The sequence below is a fragment of the Oncorhynchus nerka genome, linkage group LG15 (genome assembly GCF_034236695.1).
Source record: "Oncorhynchus nerka isolate Pitt River linkage group LG15, Oner_Uvic_2.0, whole genome shotgun sequence".
NCBI classification, from domain to species: domain Eukaryota; kingdom Metazoa; phylum Chordata; class Actinopteri; order Salmoniformes; family Salmonidae; genus Oncorhynchus; species Oncorhynchus nerka.
The window spans coordinates 105797785-105810140 of NC_088410.1; the positions used below are offsets into that span (position 1 = coordinate 105797785).

Here is a 12356-nt window from a genome sequence, read left to right on the forward strand (position 1 = left end):
ATACCCTGCATGTGTATTTTAATGAACTTTTGAGTTTTAACTAATACTATTAGCATTTAGCGTAGCGCATTTGCATTTCCAGAGCTCTAGTTGGGACGCAAGCGTCCCAAGTAGAGGCAACAGGTTAACTGACTTGCCTAGCTAAATAAAGGTAAAATAAAATAAAATTCACCACAAAACCGACTGATGTTGCCAAATACAATTAAGATTAGCAAATTTAGGCATGACATGCCGGCAACAAAAGCTGACACTACACATCCAAGTACAACTGATCAAATTATGAAAGACAATCATTGTCATTTAAAATTTTGTAAAGTGGAAAATTACTGAGGATAATAGCGAATGATTTTACCACTTCTATTTGCCATATCTTCAATTTAAGCCTACTAGAAAGCCTCCTTTACTAGCTCAAATAGTCAGCCTGTTACCAACTCTTAGTAAACTTTTGGAAAAAATTGTGTTTGACCAGATACAATGCTATTTTACTGTAAACAAATTGACAAGACTTTTAGGGAAGGACATTCAACATGCACGGCACTTACACAAATGACTGATGATTGGCTGAGAGAACTTGATAAAAAGATTGTGGGAGCAGTTTTGTTAGACTTCAGTGCAGCTTTTGAAATGATCAATCATAGTCTGCTGCTGGAAAAGGTATGTGTTAAGGCTTTACACCCGCTGCTATATTGTGGATAAAGAGTTACCTGTCTAACAGAACACAGAGGGTGTTCTTTAATGGAAGCCTCTCCAACATAATCCAGGTTGAATCAGGGATTCCCCAGGGCAGCTGTCTAGGCTCCTTATTTTTTTCAATCTTTGCTGATGACTGTTACGTTCCCAAGCAAAAAAAAACAAATAATGTCGCTCAAACAGAAGGGGGAACTAACAAAGAATCACTGACCAACAAACAAAATGAAACAAGATGGGTTTTAGGATGGGTTCTGAAAGAAACTCATTGGGGTGTCCACTGAAAGTTGACTGGCAACAACAACTGGAACCTAAAAGACACCGAACATGATTGCCCACTAAATTTGCCTATGAAGAGGCAAACAAAAGAAAAATCCACACCACACTTAAAGACAGGAAACGAAATCAGGGAAATCAGATAAAGGATGCTCGTCTAGAAATCAAAATACGGCAAGCCAACTAGGTTAACACTCAGAGTATTTTATTACATACCTTAAGGGAAGATTTCGGCAGTACCTGTATGGTTAGTGAGAAAGTCCATATTGCAAATGTACGGTCCCTTACTAGACGTCCGAAATCGTTTGTAAAATTCGCGGACGGCGTCGGGCCGAGCGGCAGGGCCGGACCTACCAGGAAGTCATCAAATGAACTTTGTCGGACATTCGGTTTCCGTTTTACAAAAATAATAAGATTTAGGTCATTTTTCCGTCGTCCCGGAAATTCCCACAAGAGGGCATAAGCAATCATATTGCTATTGGACAAAACATCACGATTCACGACGGGGCCTTATCTCGAAAACTGAAAATATTTAGAAGCCGAAACTCCGTGAGCGTAGGGGCGGCATAATGGGCAGTTGGCCCCGAACAAGATGGCGTCTAGGCCTCAACGGTTTTTGAGTTATGGCCATTTCTCTGGGATTAAAGGTCCAAAATGAAAATAGAGAAATTATTTTTCCACTTCACGTCAAAGTCAAGGAGCCTCCGGTGTCAATAAAAAAAGAACCAGCCATTTATCTATCGTCATTTAAGAGAAATCGTACAACGACACCTAGGTGATGTTCACGGATAGGTGTTTTTTTTTTTTCAACGGTTACAGATCCAGTTGCAGGGTGTTCTTACGAATCTTTTTAAAGTGTGCTGCGGAGCTCTGCGAGATTTCTGTGATTTTCTATGATTTTCTGAAATAACACACACAATATGAGTTTATTTATAGCTTCCTGTGCCAACCGGAGGTGCCTTAAATGGTGTCACAGTGGCAGTTTCCAAGGGTTAAAAAGGTCAGATCTTGTCACTCCATCCTTGCTGTGTGATTAGGCAACCCCCATAAACTGTAAGTCAGTCATTTCTCCCAACAGATGGTCCATCAGACCACTATCAGGTCTACCTGTGTCGATTCTAAGCTTCCTGGAGCAACCGGAAGTGGTTAAATTGACCCAAAAGGTGTTTTTTGATGTACATAACCTTCAAAGGTGAAAATGACTACATTCAACCCTGTGTAGATCGTAGATCAGTCAATTCTTAACTTAAAGACTTAAAACTCAGGATTCTGTAAGTGTTTATGTCAATCAAGACATGTGTTTACTTATAGCTTCCTGTGCCAACCGGAAGTGCCTTTAATTGGGTCACACTGTCTGTTTTGAAGGGTTAGAAAAGTCATATCTCTCCAAAACTTCATATGTGTGACTAGGTAACCCTCCTAAACTGTAAATCAGTCATTTCTCCCAATAGACGTCAAAGAAAAGCTCTCACACGCACACACAGCAAGGATGGAGTTAAAAAGTGTGGTTCTTAAAGACACAGAGAGCAGGCAATGGCATTACCATAATCTCTAGGCCGTGCCGAGTTCAACGAGATATCCCGCTTGACCGTAGCTCGCTTGGTCTAAGCGCAGCGACCATTAGAAAAGTAGGCCCAAAATTAAGCCTGCCCCACAACGTCATTTGCTTTTGGGTGACAGAGAGTGAACTGTTAGGGTGAGAAGCACAATTCGACCTCAGGTACGTTCATAAGGTCCTCCCGATCCATGCAAGCCTAACCTTGACCGTGTGGCATTAACCCTTAATAGTTAAAAGAAGGTGTTTACTTCAAAGAGTTTGCATTGACTTCTCTCCCCATAGGAATACATTGCCTGCACCCCTAAATTCAACCTGAAGCCTATATGGGTTATGAATGCCGTATGAACCTGTCTTTGGTAACAGTCCATCAGGCCAGTATGAGGTCTACCTGTGTTGATTCTGAGCTTCCTGGACCAACCGGAAGTGGTTAAAATCACCCTAAAAGTGTTTTTCCATTACCTGCCTGCAGTTTGATAGACATAGTGCATTCAACCCTGTGTAAATCAGTCAATTCTTAATGTAAGGACTTAAAACTCAGGATTCTGTAACAGCATACCCCAGTGAGGATATGTGTTGACTTGTAGCTTCCTGTGCCAACCGGAAGTGCCATAATTGGTGTCTCAGGGGCTGTTTCGAGGGGTTAAAAAGTCAGATCTGTCCAAAACTTCATATGTGTGATTAGGCAACCCCATGAACTGTAAATCCGTCATTTTTCCCATAAAATTTCAAAGGAAAACTAAATCACACAGACACACAACTTGGAAGGAGGGACGTATTGGGGTTTGTAGAGACAGACAGTGCCTCCAATAGTTAGCTTTGTTCGAGCTAAAAAGAACCGTCAGACCTAGAGTTCCGAAACTTTAGAAACCTGTTCTAGACCTCAGGTCGATAGTGCCTGGTGAGTTACGTGGCTCTAGACGGTTCTCGGACCGAGAAACAGCTTCGTGCATTTGCAATGACTTCAATTCATTTTGACCATTACGAAAATGGCGACATTTAGAAATGTCTCAGAGACACAAGACTAGGTGCATTAGACCGTCTCTGCCCATATAGACAGACCCCAACGTTTCTGTCCGATAGCTCATTCAAGGACCCCGTAGCAAGTCATGGAAAAAAGTGGATTTTCAGCACCAATTAGGGTTTGCTCGGACACCAAACGACCGATCGAGCCGAAACTTGGGATTCGGGGTCGCCTCAGCTAGGCCTACACATAACATAAGAAATGGACCCGCAGCTAGAACGTAACTACGTGTTTTATGTTTTTTTTATGGTTTGAACATAAGGCGTTGTGAATTTTGGGCCAGCTCTGAAGTATGTGATAGTTGGCTACTAAACGAGTTGGAAAAAGTGGGTTTAGTGTCAGTTTGTATCAGTTTGTTGTCAGAATGATATCTAATTGACTGATGGACGGTGACTTGCTGGTGACTCTTGTCCATTTGCAATATGTTTAAACAGTGAGGTACCATCACCAAAAGTGACATTCTGAAATCAACCCTAACGAGCCATTGAGATGAACCAGAATCACTGCCCAGCCATCCCGAGTTCATCGGGCCAGTCAATTTCACATTCCTGCAGGGTTTTTATAGCATGACAAATTCGTGATGGTACCTGCCCATTGAACCATATTGCAAATGCACAGTGACACTGCAAAAGTAAGAAAACATAAACAAATGGACATGATGAAATCAACACAACGAGTGATGGAAAGGTACAACTATCACTGCTCGGCCATCCTGTGTTCATCAGGCCAGTCAATTTTGCATTTTTGAGCATGTCAAATTTCATATGGTAAATGCCAATTGAACCATATTGCAAATGCACGCGCACTTGCAATATGATTCAACAGTGAAAAACATCACAAAATGGACATGATGAAGTCAACACAACGAGCGATGGAAAGGAGCAACTATCACTGCCAGGCCATCCCGAGTTCATCTGGCCAGTCAATTTTGCATTTCTGCAGGATTTTTGAGCATGTCAAATTTCATATGGTAAATGCCCATTGAACCATATTGCAAATGCACGCGCACTTGCAATATGATTCAACAGTGAAAAACATCACAAAATGGACATGATGAAGTCAACACAACGAGCGATGGAAAGGAGCAACTATCACTGCCAGGCCATCCCGAGTTCATCTGGCCAGTCAATTTTGCATTTCTGCAGGATTTTTGAGCATGTCAAATTTCATATGGTAAATGCCCATTGAACCATATTGCAAATGCACAGTGACTTTGCAAAAGTAAGAAAACATAAACAAATGGACATATAGAAATCACCTTATTTTTATTTTTGGGTTACCAGTTGCACAACAATGCACGTGCTTTTGCAATATGATTCTATAGTGAAAAAACATCACCTAATGGACATTCTGAAATCAACCCTAACGAGCGATTGAGATGAACCAGAATCACTGCCCAGCCATCCCGAGTTCATCGGGCCAGTCAATTTCACATTCCTGCAGGGTTTTTATAGCATGACAAATTCGTGATGGTACCTGCCCATTGAACCATATTGCAAATGCACAGTGACTTTGCAAAAGTGAGAAAACATAAACAAATGGACATGATGAAATCAACACAACGAGTGATGGAAAGGTACAACTATCACTCCTCGGCCATCCTGTGTTCATCAGACCAGTCAATTTAACATTTTTGAGCATGTCAAATTTCATATGGTAATTGTCCATTGAACCATATTGCAAATGCACGTGCACTTGCAATATGATTCTATAGTGAAAAAAAATCACCTAATGGACATGATGAAATCAACACAACGAGTGATGGAAATGTACAACTATCACTGCTCGGCCATCCTGTGTTCATCAGACCAGTCAATTTTGCATTCCTGCAGTATTTTTATAGCATGACAAAATCGTGATGGTACATGCCCATTGATCCATATTGCAAATGCACAGTGACTTTGCAAAAGTGAGAAAACATAAACAAATGGACATGATGAAATCAACACGAGTGATGGAAAGGTACAACTATCACTGCTCGGCCACCCTGTGTTCATCAGGCCAGTCAATTTAGCATTTTTGAGCATGTCAAATTTCATATGGTGAATGCCAATATTATCTTAATTTACCGAGGTTAGCTAGCCAGCTATTTTGTCGTCCTTAACGTAGGAGACACTCCTAGCTAGCCAATAGCCAGCCAACGTCTACTGAATAGAACTTTCGCATTCCGGTCGCATTCCGCTTCGCTCCACAGGTAGTATCATATTTTTCATTTCATTTCATTACAGTCCCAACGGTGTGATTTGTTTGATCGTAGCTAGCTACATAGCTAGCTACATAGCCGTCTTTGTTTCAAAGATAATTGTGTAGTCTAGAGCGATTCTCTAGGTTAGCTAGCCAGCCATTGTCGTTCTCCTAGCATAGCGTAACGTAACCAACACTGCTAGCTAGCCAGCGGGCCCCAGAAAAGCAGCATTGTAGAAACTTCACACTCAGAACGACTTGATTAGGGTAGTGTCAACAACGCAGCTAGCCTACCTCAGCAGTACTGTATCATTTTAATCATTTTAGTCAATTAGATTCTTGCTACGTAAGCTTAACTTTCTGAACATTCGAGACGTGTAGTCCACTTGTCATTCAATCTCCTCTGCATTAGCGTAGCCTCTTCTCTAGCCTGTCAACTATGTGTCTGTCTATCCCTGTTCTCTCCTCTCTGCACAGACCATACAAACGCTCCACACCGCATGGCCGCGGCCACCTAATCTGGTGGTCCCAGCGCGCCGACCACGTGGAGTTCCCAGGTCTCCAGTAGCCTCTGGAACTGCGATCTGCGACCAACAAGGCAGAGTTCATCTCAGCCTATGCCTCCCTCCAGTCCACTCGACTTCTTGGCTCTGAGCGGAAACACATGGATCACCACAGACAACACCAGCTTCCTACTGCTCTCTCTTCGTCCGCCCCGTGCTCTCGCACACCCGAGAGCTTCTGGTCAGCGGGGTGGTGGCACCGGGATCCTCATCTCTCCCAAGTGGTCATTCTCTCTTTCTCCCCCTTACCCATCTGTCTATCGCCTCCTTTGAATTCCATGCTGTCACAGTTACCAGCCCTTTCAAGCTTAACATCATATCATTTTGTCGCACTCCAGGTTCCTCGGAGGTTCATCAATGGGCTTGATGCCTTGATAAGCTCCTTTCCTGAGGACGACTCACCTCTCACAGTTCTGGGCGACTTTAACCTCCCCACGTCTACCTTTGACTCATTCCTCTCTGCCTCCTTCTTTCCTCCTCTCCTCTTTTGACCTCACCCTCTCACCTTCCCCCCCTACTCACAAGGCAGGCAATACGCTCGAGCCTCATCTTTACTAGATGCTGTTCCTCCACTAACCTCATTGCAACTCCCCTCCAAGTCTCTGACCACTACCTTGTATCCCTTTTCCCTCTCGCTCTCATCCAACACTTCCCACACTGCCCCTACTCGGATGGTATCGCGCCCCGTCCCAACCTTCGCTCTCTCTCCCCCGCTACTCTCTCCTCTTCCATCCTATCATCTCTTCCCTCTGCTCAAACCTTCTCCAACCTATCTCTGATTCTGCCTCCTCCAACCCTCCTCTCCTCCCCTTTCTTAGCATCCTTTGACTCTCTATGTCCCCTATCCTCAGGCCGGCTCGGTCATCCCCTCCCGCTCCGTGGCTCGACGACTCATTGCGAGCTCACAGAACAGGGCTCCGGGCAGCCGGCGGAAATGGAGAAAACTTCGCCTCCCTGCGGACCTGGCATCCTTTCCTCCCTCCTCTCTACATTTTCCTCCTCTGTCTCTGCTGCTAAAAGACACTTTCTACCTCTAAATTCAAGCATCTGCCTCTAACCCTAGGAGCTCTTTTGCCACCTTCTCCTCCCTCTTGAATCCTCCTCCCCCTCCCCCCTCCTCCCTCTCTGCAGATGACTTCGTCAACCATTTTGAAAAGAAGGTCGATTTGACATCCGATCCTCGTTTGCTAAGTCAAACGACACCGCTAGTTCTGCTCACACTGCCCCTACCCTGTGCTCTGACCTCTTTCTCCCCTCTCTCTCCAGATGACATCTACGCGTCTTGTGACGACAGGCCGCCCAACAACCTGCCCGCTTGACCCTATCCCTCCTCTCTTCTCAGACCATTTCCGGAGACCTTCTCCCTTACCTCACCTCGCTCATGCTCATCCCCTGACCGCTGGCTGCAGTCCTTCCGTCTTCAAAGAGCGAGGTTGCACCCCCTTCTGAAAAAACCTACACTCGATCCCTCCGATGTCAACAACTTCTGACCAGTATCCCTTCTTTCTTTTCTCTCCCAAAACTCTTGAGACATTGCCGTCCTTGGCCAGCTCTCCGCTATCTCTCTCAGAATGACCTTCTTGATCAAATCAGTCAGGTTTTCAAGACTAGTCATTCAACTGGGACTGCTCTTCTCTGTATCACGGAGCGCTCCGCACTGCACTAAAGGCTAACTCTCTCCTACTCTGCTCTCATCCTTCTAGACCTATGGCTGCCTTGATACAAGCCAGACCATCAGATCCTCCTCTCCACACCCTCTCCCGAGTTGGGCATCTGCGTGTGACACGCTTGGATTGCGTCCTACCCTGACAGGTCGCTCCTACCAGGTGGCGTGGCAGTATCCGTCTCACACCACATGCACTCACCACTGGTGTCCCCAAGGGCTCTGTTCTAGGCCCTCTCCTATTCTCGCTATACACCATTCTTGGCTCTGTCATAACCTCACATGGTCTCTCCCTATCCATTGCTATACAGACGACACACAATTAATCTTCTCTTTCCCCCTTCTGATGACCAGTGTGAATCGCATCTCTGCATGTCTGGCAGACATATCCGTGTGGATGACGGATCATCACCTCAAGCTGAACCTCGGCAAGACGGAGCTGCTCTTCCTCCCGGGGAAGGACTGCCCGTTCCATGATCTCGCCATCACGGTTGACAACTCCATTGTGTCCTCGTCCCAGAGCGCTAAGAACCTTGGCGTGATCCTGGACAACACCCTGTCGTTCTCAAATAACATCAAGGCGGTGGCCCGTTCCTGTAGGTTCATGCTCTACAACATCCGCAGAGTACGACCCTGCCTCACACAGGAAGCGGCGCAGGTCCTAATCCAGGCACTTGTCATCTCCCGTCTGGATTACTGCAACTCGCTGTTGGCTGGGCTCCCTGCCTGTGCCATTAAACCCCTACAACTCATCCAGAACGCCGCAGCCCGTCTGGTGTTCAACCTTCCCAAGTTCTCTCACGTCACCCGCTCCTCCGCTCTCTCCACTGGCTTCCAGTTGAAGCTCGCATCCGCTACAAGACCATGGTGCTTGCCTACGGAGCTGTGAGGGAACGGCACCTCAGTACCTCAGGCTCTGATCAGGCCCTACACCCAAACAAGGGCACTGCGTTCATCCACCTCTGGCCTGCTCGCCTCCTACCACTGAGGAAGTACAGTTCCGCTCAGCCCAGTCAAAACTGTTCGCTGCTCTGGCCCCCAATGGTGGAGACAAACTCCCTCACGACGCCAGGACAGCGGATTAATCACCACCTTCCGGAGACCTGAAACCCCACCTCTTTAAGGAATACCTAGGATAGGATAAAGTAATCCCTCTCACCCCCTCCCCCTGAAAGATTTAGATGCACTACTGTTCCACTGGAAGATCATAAAGGTAGATGCAATTTGTAAGTCGCTCTGGATAAGAGCGTCTGCTAAATGACTTAAATGTAATGTAAATGTAACCAGGCCCGACCCTGCTTAGCTTCTGAGATCAGATGAGATCAGGCGTACTCAGGACAGTGTGGCCGTAAGCGAGAAACACCTCTTGGTGCACTATATAAAGTCAAAGTGAGTCTGATTAACAGCTGTTGCATTTTCACCATTTAGATAAGAATCTTTGTGTCACTCAAAATTGCATATACTGTAGCCATAATTTGTAGCACAGATTGTTGGATGAAATACAAACTAACCTTGCTTACTTATTTCAAAGCGAGGGCACATATTTCAGCCTTGCGGGAAAAAACGGACAAAGAGTTGACAAAATGCTTACAGCACCTGGTATTCCCAGGCGGTCTCCCATCCAAGTACTAACCAAGCCCGAACCTGCTTAGCTTCTGAGATCAGACGAGATCAGGCGTACTCAGGACAGTGTGGCCGTAAGCGAGAAACCATCTCTTGGTGCACTATATAAAGTCAAAGTGAGTCTGATTATTTTTATTTTTATTTCACCTTTATTTAACCAGGTAAGCAAGTTGAGAACAAGTTCTCATTTACAATTGCGACCTGGCCAAGATAAAGCAAAGCAGTTCGACACATACAATGACACAGAGTTACACATGGAGTAAAACAAACATACAGTCAATAATACAGTAAAAAAAAAACAAGTCTATATACAATGTGAGCAAATTAGGTGAGAAGGGAGGTAAAGGCAAAAAAAAGGCCATGGGTGGCAAAGTAAATACAATATAGCAAGTAAAACACTGGAATGGTAGTATTGCAATGGAAGAATGTGCAAAGTAGAAATAAAAATAATGGGGTGCAAAGGAGCAAAATAAATAAATAAATTAAATACAGTTAGGAAAGAGGTAGTTGTTTGGGCTAAATTATAGGTGGGCTATGTACAGGTGCAGTAATCTGTAAGATGCTCTGACAGTTGGTGTTTAAAGCTAGTGAGGGAGATAGTGTTTCACCAATTTAAGAGATTTTGTAGTTCGTTCAGTCATTGGCAGCAGAGAACTGGAAGGAGAGGCGGCCAAAGAAAGAATTGGTTTTGGGGGTGACTAGAGAGATATACCTGCTGGAGCGTGTGCTACAGGTGGGAGATGCTATGGTGACCAGCGAGCTGAGATAAGGGGGGACTTTACCTAGCAGGGGTCTTGTAGATGACATGGAGCCAGTGGGTTTTGGCGACGAGTATGAAGCGAGGAGCCAGCCAACGAGAGCGTACAGGTCGCAATGGTGGGTAGTATATGGGGCTTTGGTGACAAACGGATAGCACTGTGATAGACTGCATCCAATTTGTTGAGTAGGGTATTGGAGGGCTATTTTGTAAATGACATCGCCAATGTCGAGGATTGGTAGGATGGTCAATTTTACAAGGGTATGTTTGCAGCATGAGTGAAGGATGCTTTGTTGCGAAATAGGAAGCCAATTCTAGATTTGACTTTGGATTGGAGATGTTTGATATGGGTCTGGAAGGAGAGTTTACAGTCTAACCAGACACCTAAGTATTTGTAGTTGTCCCACGTATTCCCTAAGTCAGAGCCGTCCAGAGTAGTGATGTTGGACAGGCGGGTAGGTGCAGGTAGCGATCGGTTGAAGAGCATTTTAGTTTACTTGTATTTAAGAGCAATTGGAGGCCACGGAAGGAGAGTTGTATGGCATTGAAGCTTGCCTGGAGGGTTGTTAACACAGTGTCAAAGAAGGGCCGGAAGTATACAGAATGGTGTCGTCTGCGTGAGGTGGATCAGAGACTCACCAGCAGCAAGAGCAACATCATTGATGTATACAGAGAAGAGAGTCGGTCCAAGAATTGAACCCTGTGGCACCCCATAGAGACTGCCAGAGGTCCGGACAGCAGACCCTCCGATTTGACACACTGAACTCTATCAGAGAAGTAGTTGGTGAACCAGGCGAGGCAATCATTTGAGAAACCAAGGCTGTCGAGTCTGCCGATAAGGATGTGGTGGTTGACAGAGTCGAAAGCCTTGGCCAGATCAATGAATACGGCTGCACAGTAATGTTTCTTATCGATGGCGGTTAAGATATCGTTTAGGACCTTGAGCGTGGCTGAGGTGCACCCATGACCAGCTCTGAAACCAGATTGCATAGCAGAGAAGGTATGGTGAGATTCGAAATGGTCGGTAATCTGTTTGTTGACTTGGCTTTCGAAGACCTTAGAAAGGCATGGTAGGATAGATATAGGTCTGTAGCAGTTTGGGTCAAGAGTGTCCCCCCTTTGAAGAGGGGGGATGACCGCAGCTGCTTTCCAGTCTTTGGGAATCTCAGATGACAAGAAAGAGAGGTTGAACAGGCTAGTAATAGGGGTGGCAACAATTTCGGCAGATAATTTTAGAAAGAAAGGGTCCAGATTGTCTAGCCCGCTGATTTGTAGGGGTCCAGATTTTTCAGCTCTTTCAGAACTTCAGCTGAATGGATTTGGGAGAAGGAGAAATGGGGAAGGCTTGGGCGAGTTGCTGTTGGGGTGCAGTGCTGTTGACCGGGGTAGGAGTTGCCAGGTGGAAAGCATGGCCAGCCGTAGAAAAATGCTTATTGAAATTCTCAATTATGGTGGATTTATCAGTGGTGACAGTGTTTCCTATCTTCAGTGCAGTGGGCAGCTGGGAGGAGGTGTTCTTATTCTCCATGGACTTTACAGTGTCCCAGAACTTTTAGAGTTAGTGTTGCAGGAAGCAAATTTCTGCTTGAAAAAGCTAGCCTTGGCTTTTCTAACTGCCTGTGTATAACGGTTTCTAGCTTCCCTGAACAGCTGCATATCACGGGGCTGTTCGATGCTAATGCAGAACGCCATAGGATGTTTTGTGTTGGTTAAGGGCAGTCAGGTCTGGGGAGAACCAAGGGCTATATCTGTTCCTGGTTCTAATTTTCTTGAATGGGGCATGTTTATTTAAGATTGTTAGGAAGGCATTTTTAAAAAAATATCCAGGCATCCTCTACTGACGGGATGAGATCAATATCCTTCCAGGACACCCCCGGCCAGGTCGATTGAAAGGCCTGCTCGCTGAAGTGTTTCAGGAGCGTTTTACAGTGATGAGTGGAGGTCGTTTGACCGCTGACCCATTACGGATGCAGGCAATGAGGCAGTGATCGCTGAGATCTTGGTTGAAGACAGCAGAGGTGTAT

General features: G+C 45.5%; 1 non-coding gene and 1 pseudogene across 1 annotated transcript; both read right to left on the minus strand.

Moving 5' to 3' along the window:
* The window catches only part of LOC115118616 (synapsin-2-like), a 299540-nt pseudogene that overhangs the window by 90900 nt on the left and 196284 nt on the right, over positions 1-12356 (minus strand).
* On the minus strand, positions 9537-9655 carry LOC135560511 (5S ribosomal RNA). The gene has a single exon (XR_010459025.1). It is a non-coding gene; the product is annotated as a 5S ribosomal RNA (ribosomal RNA).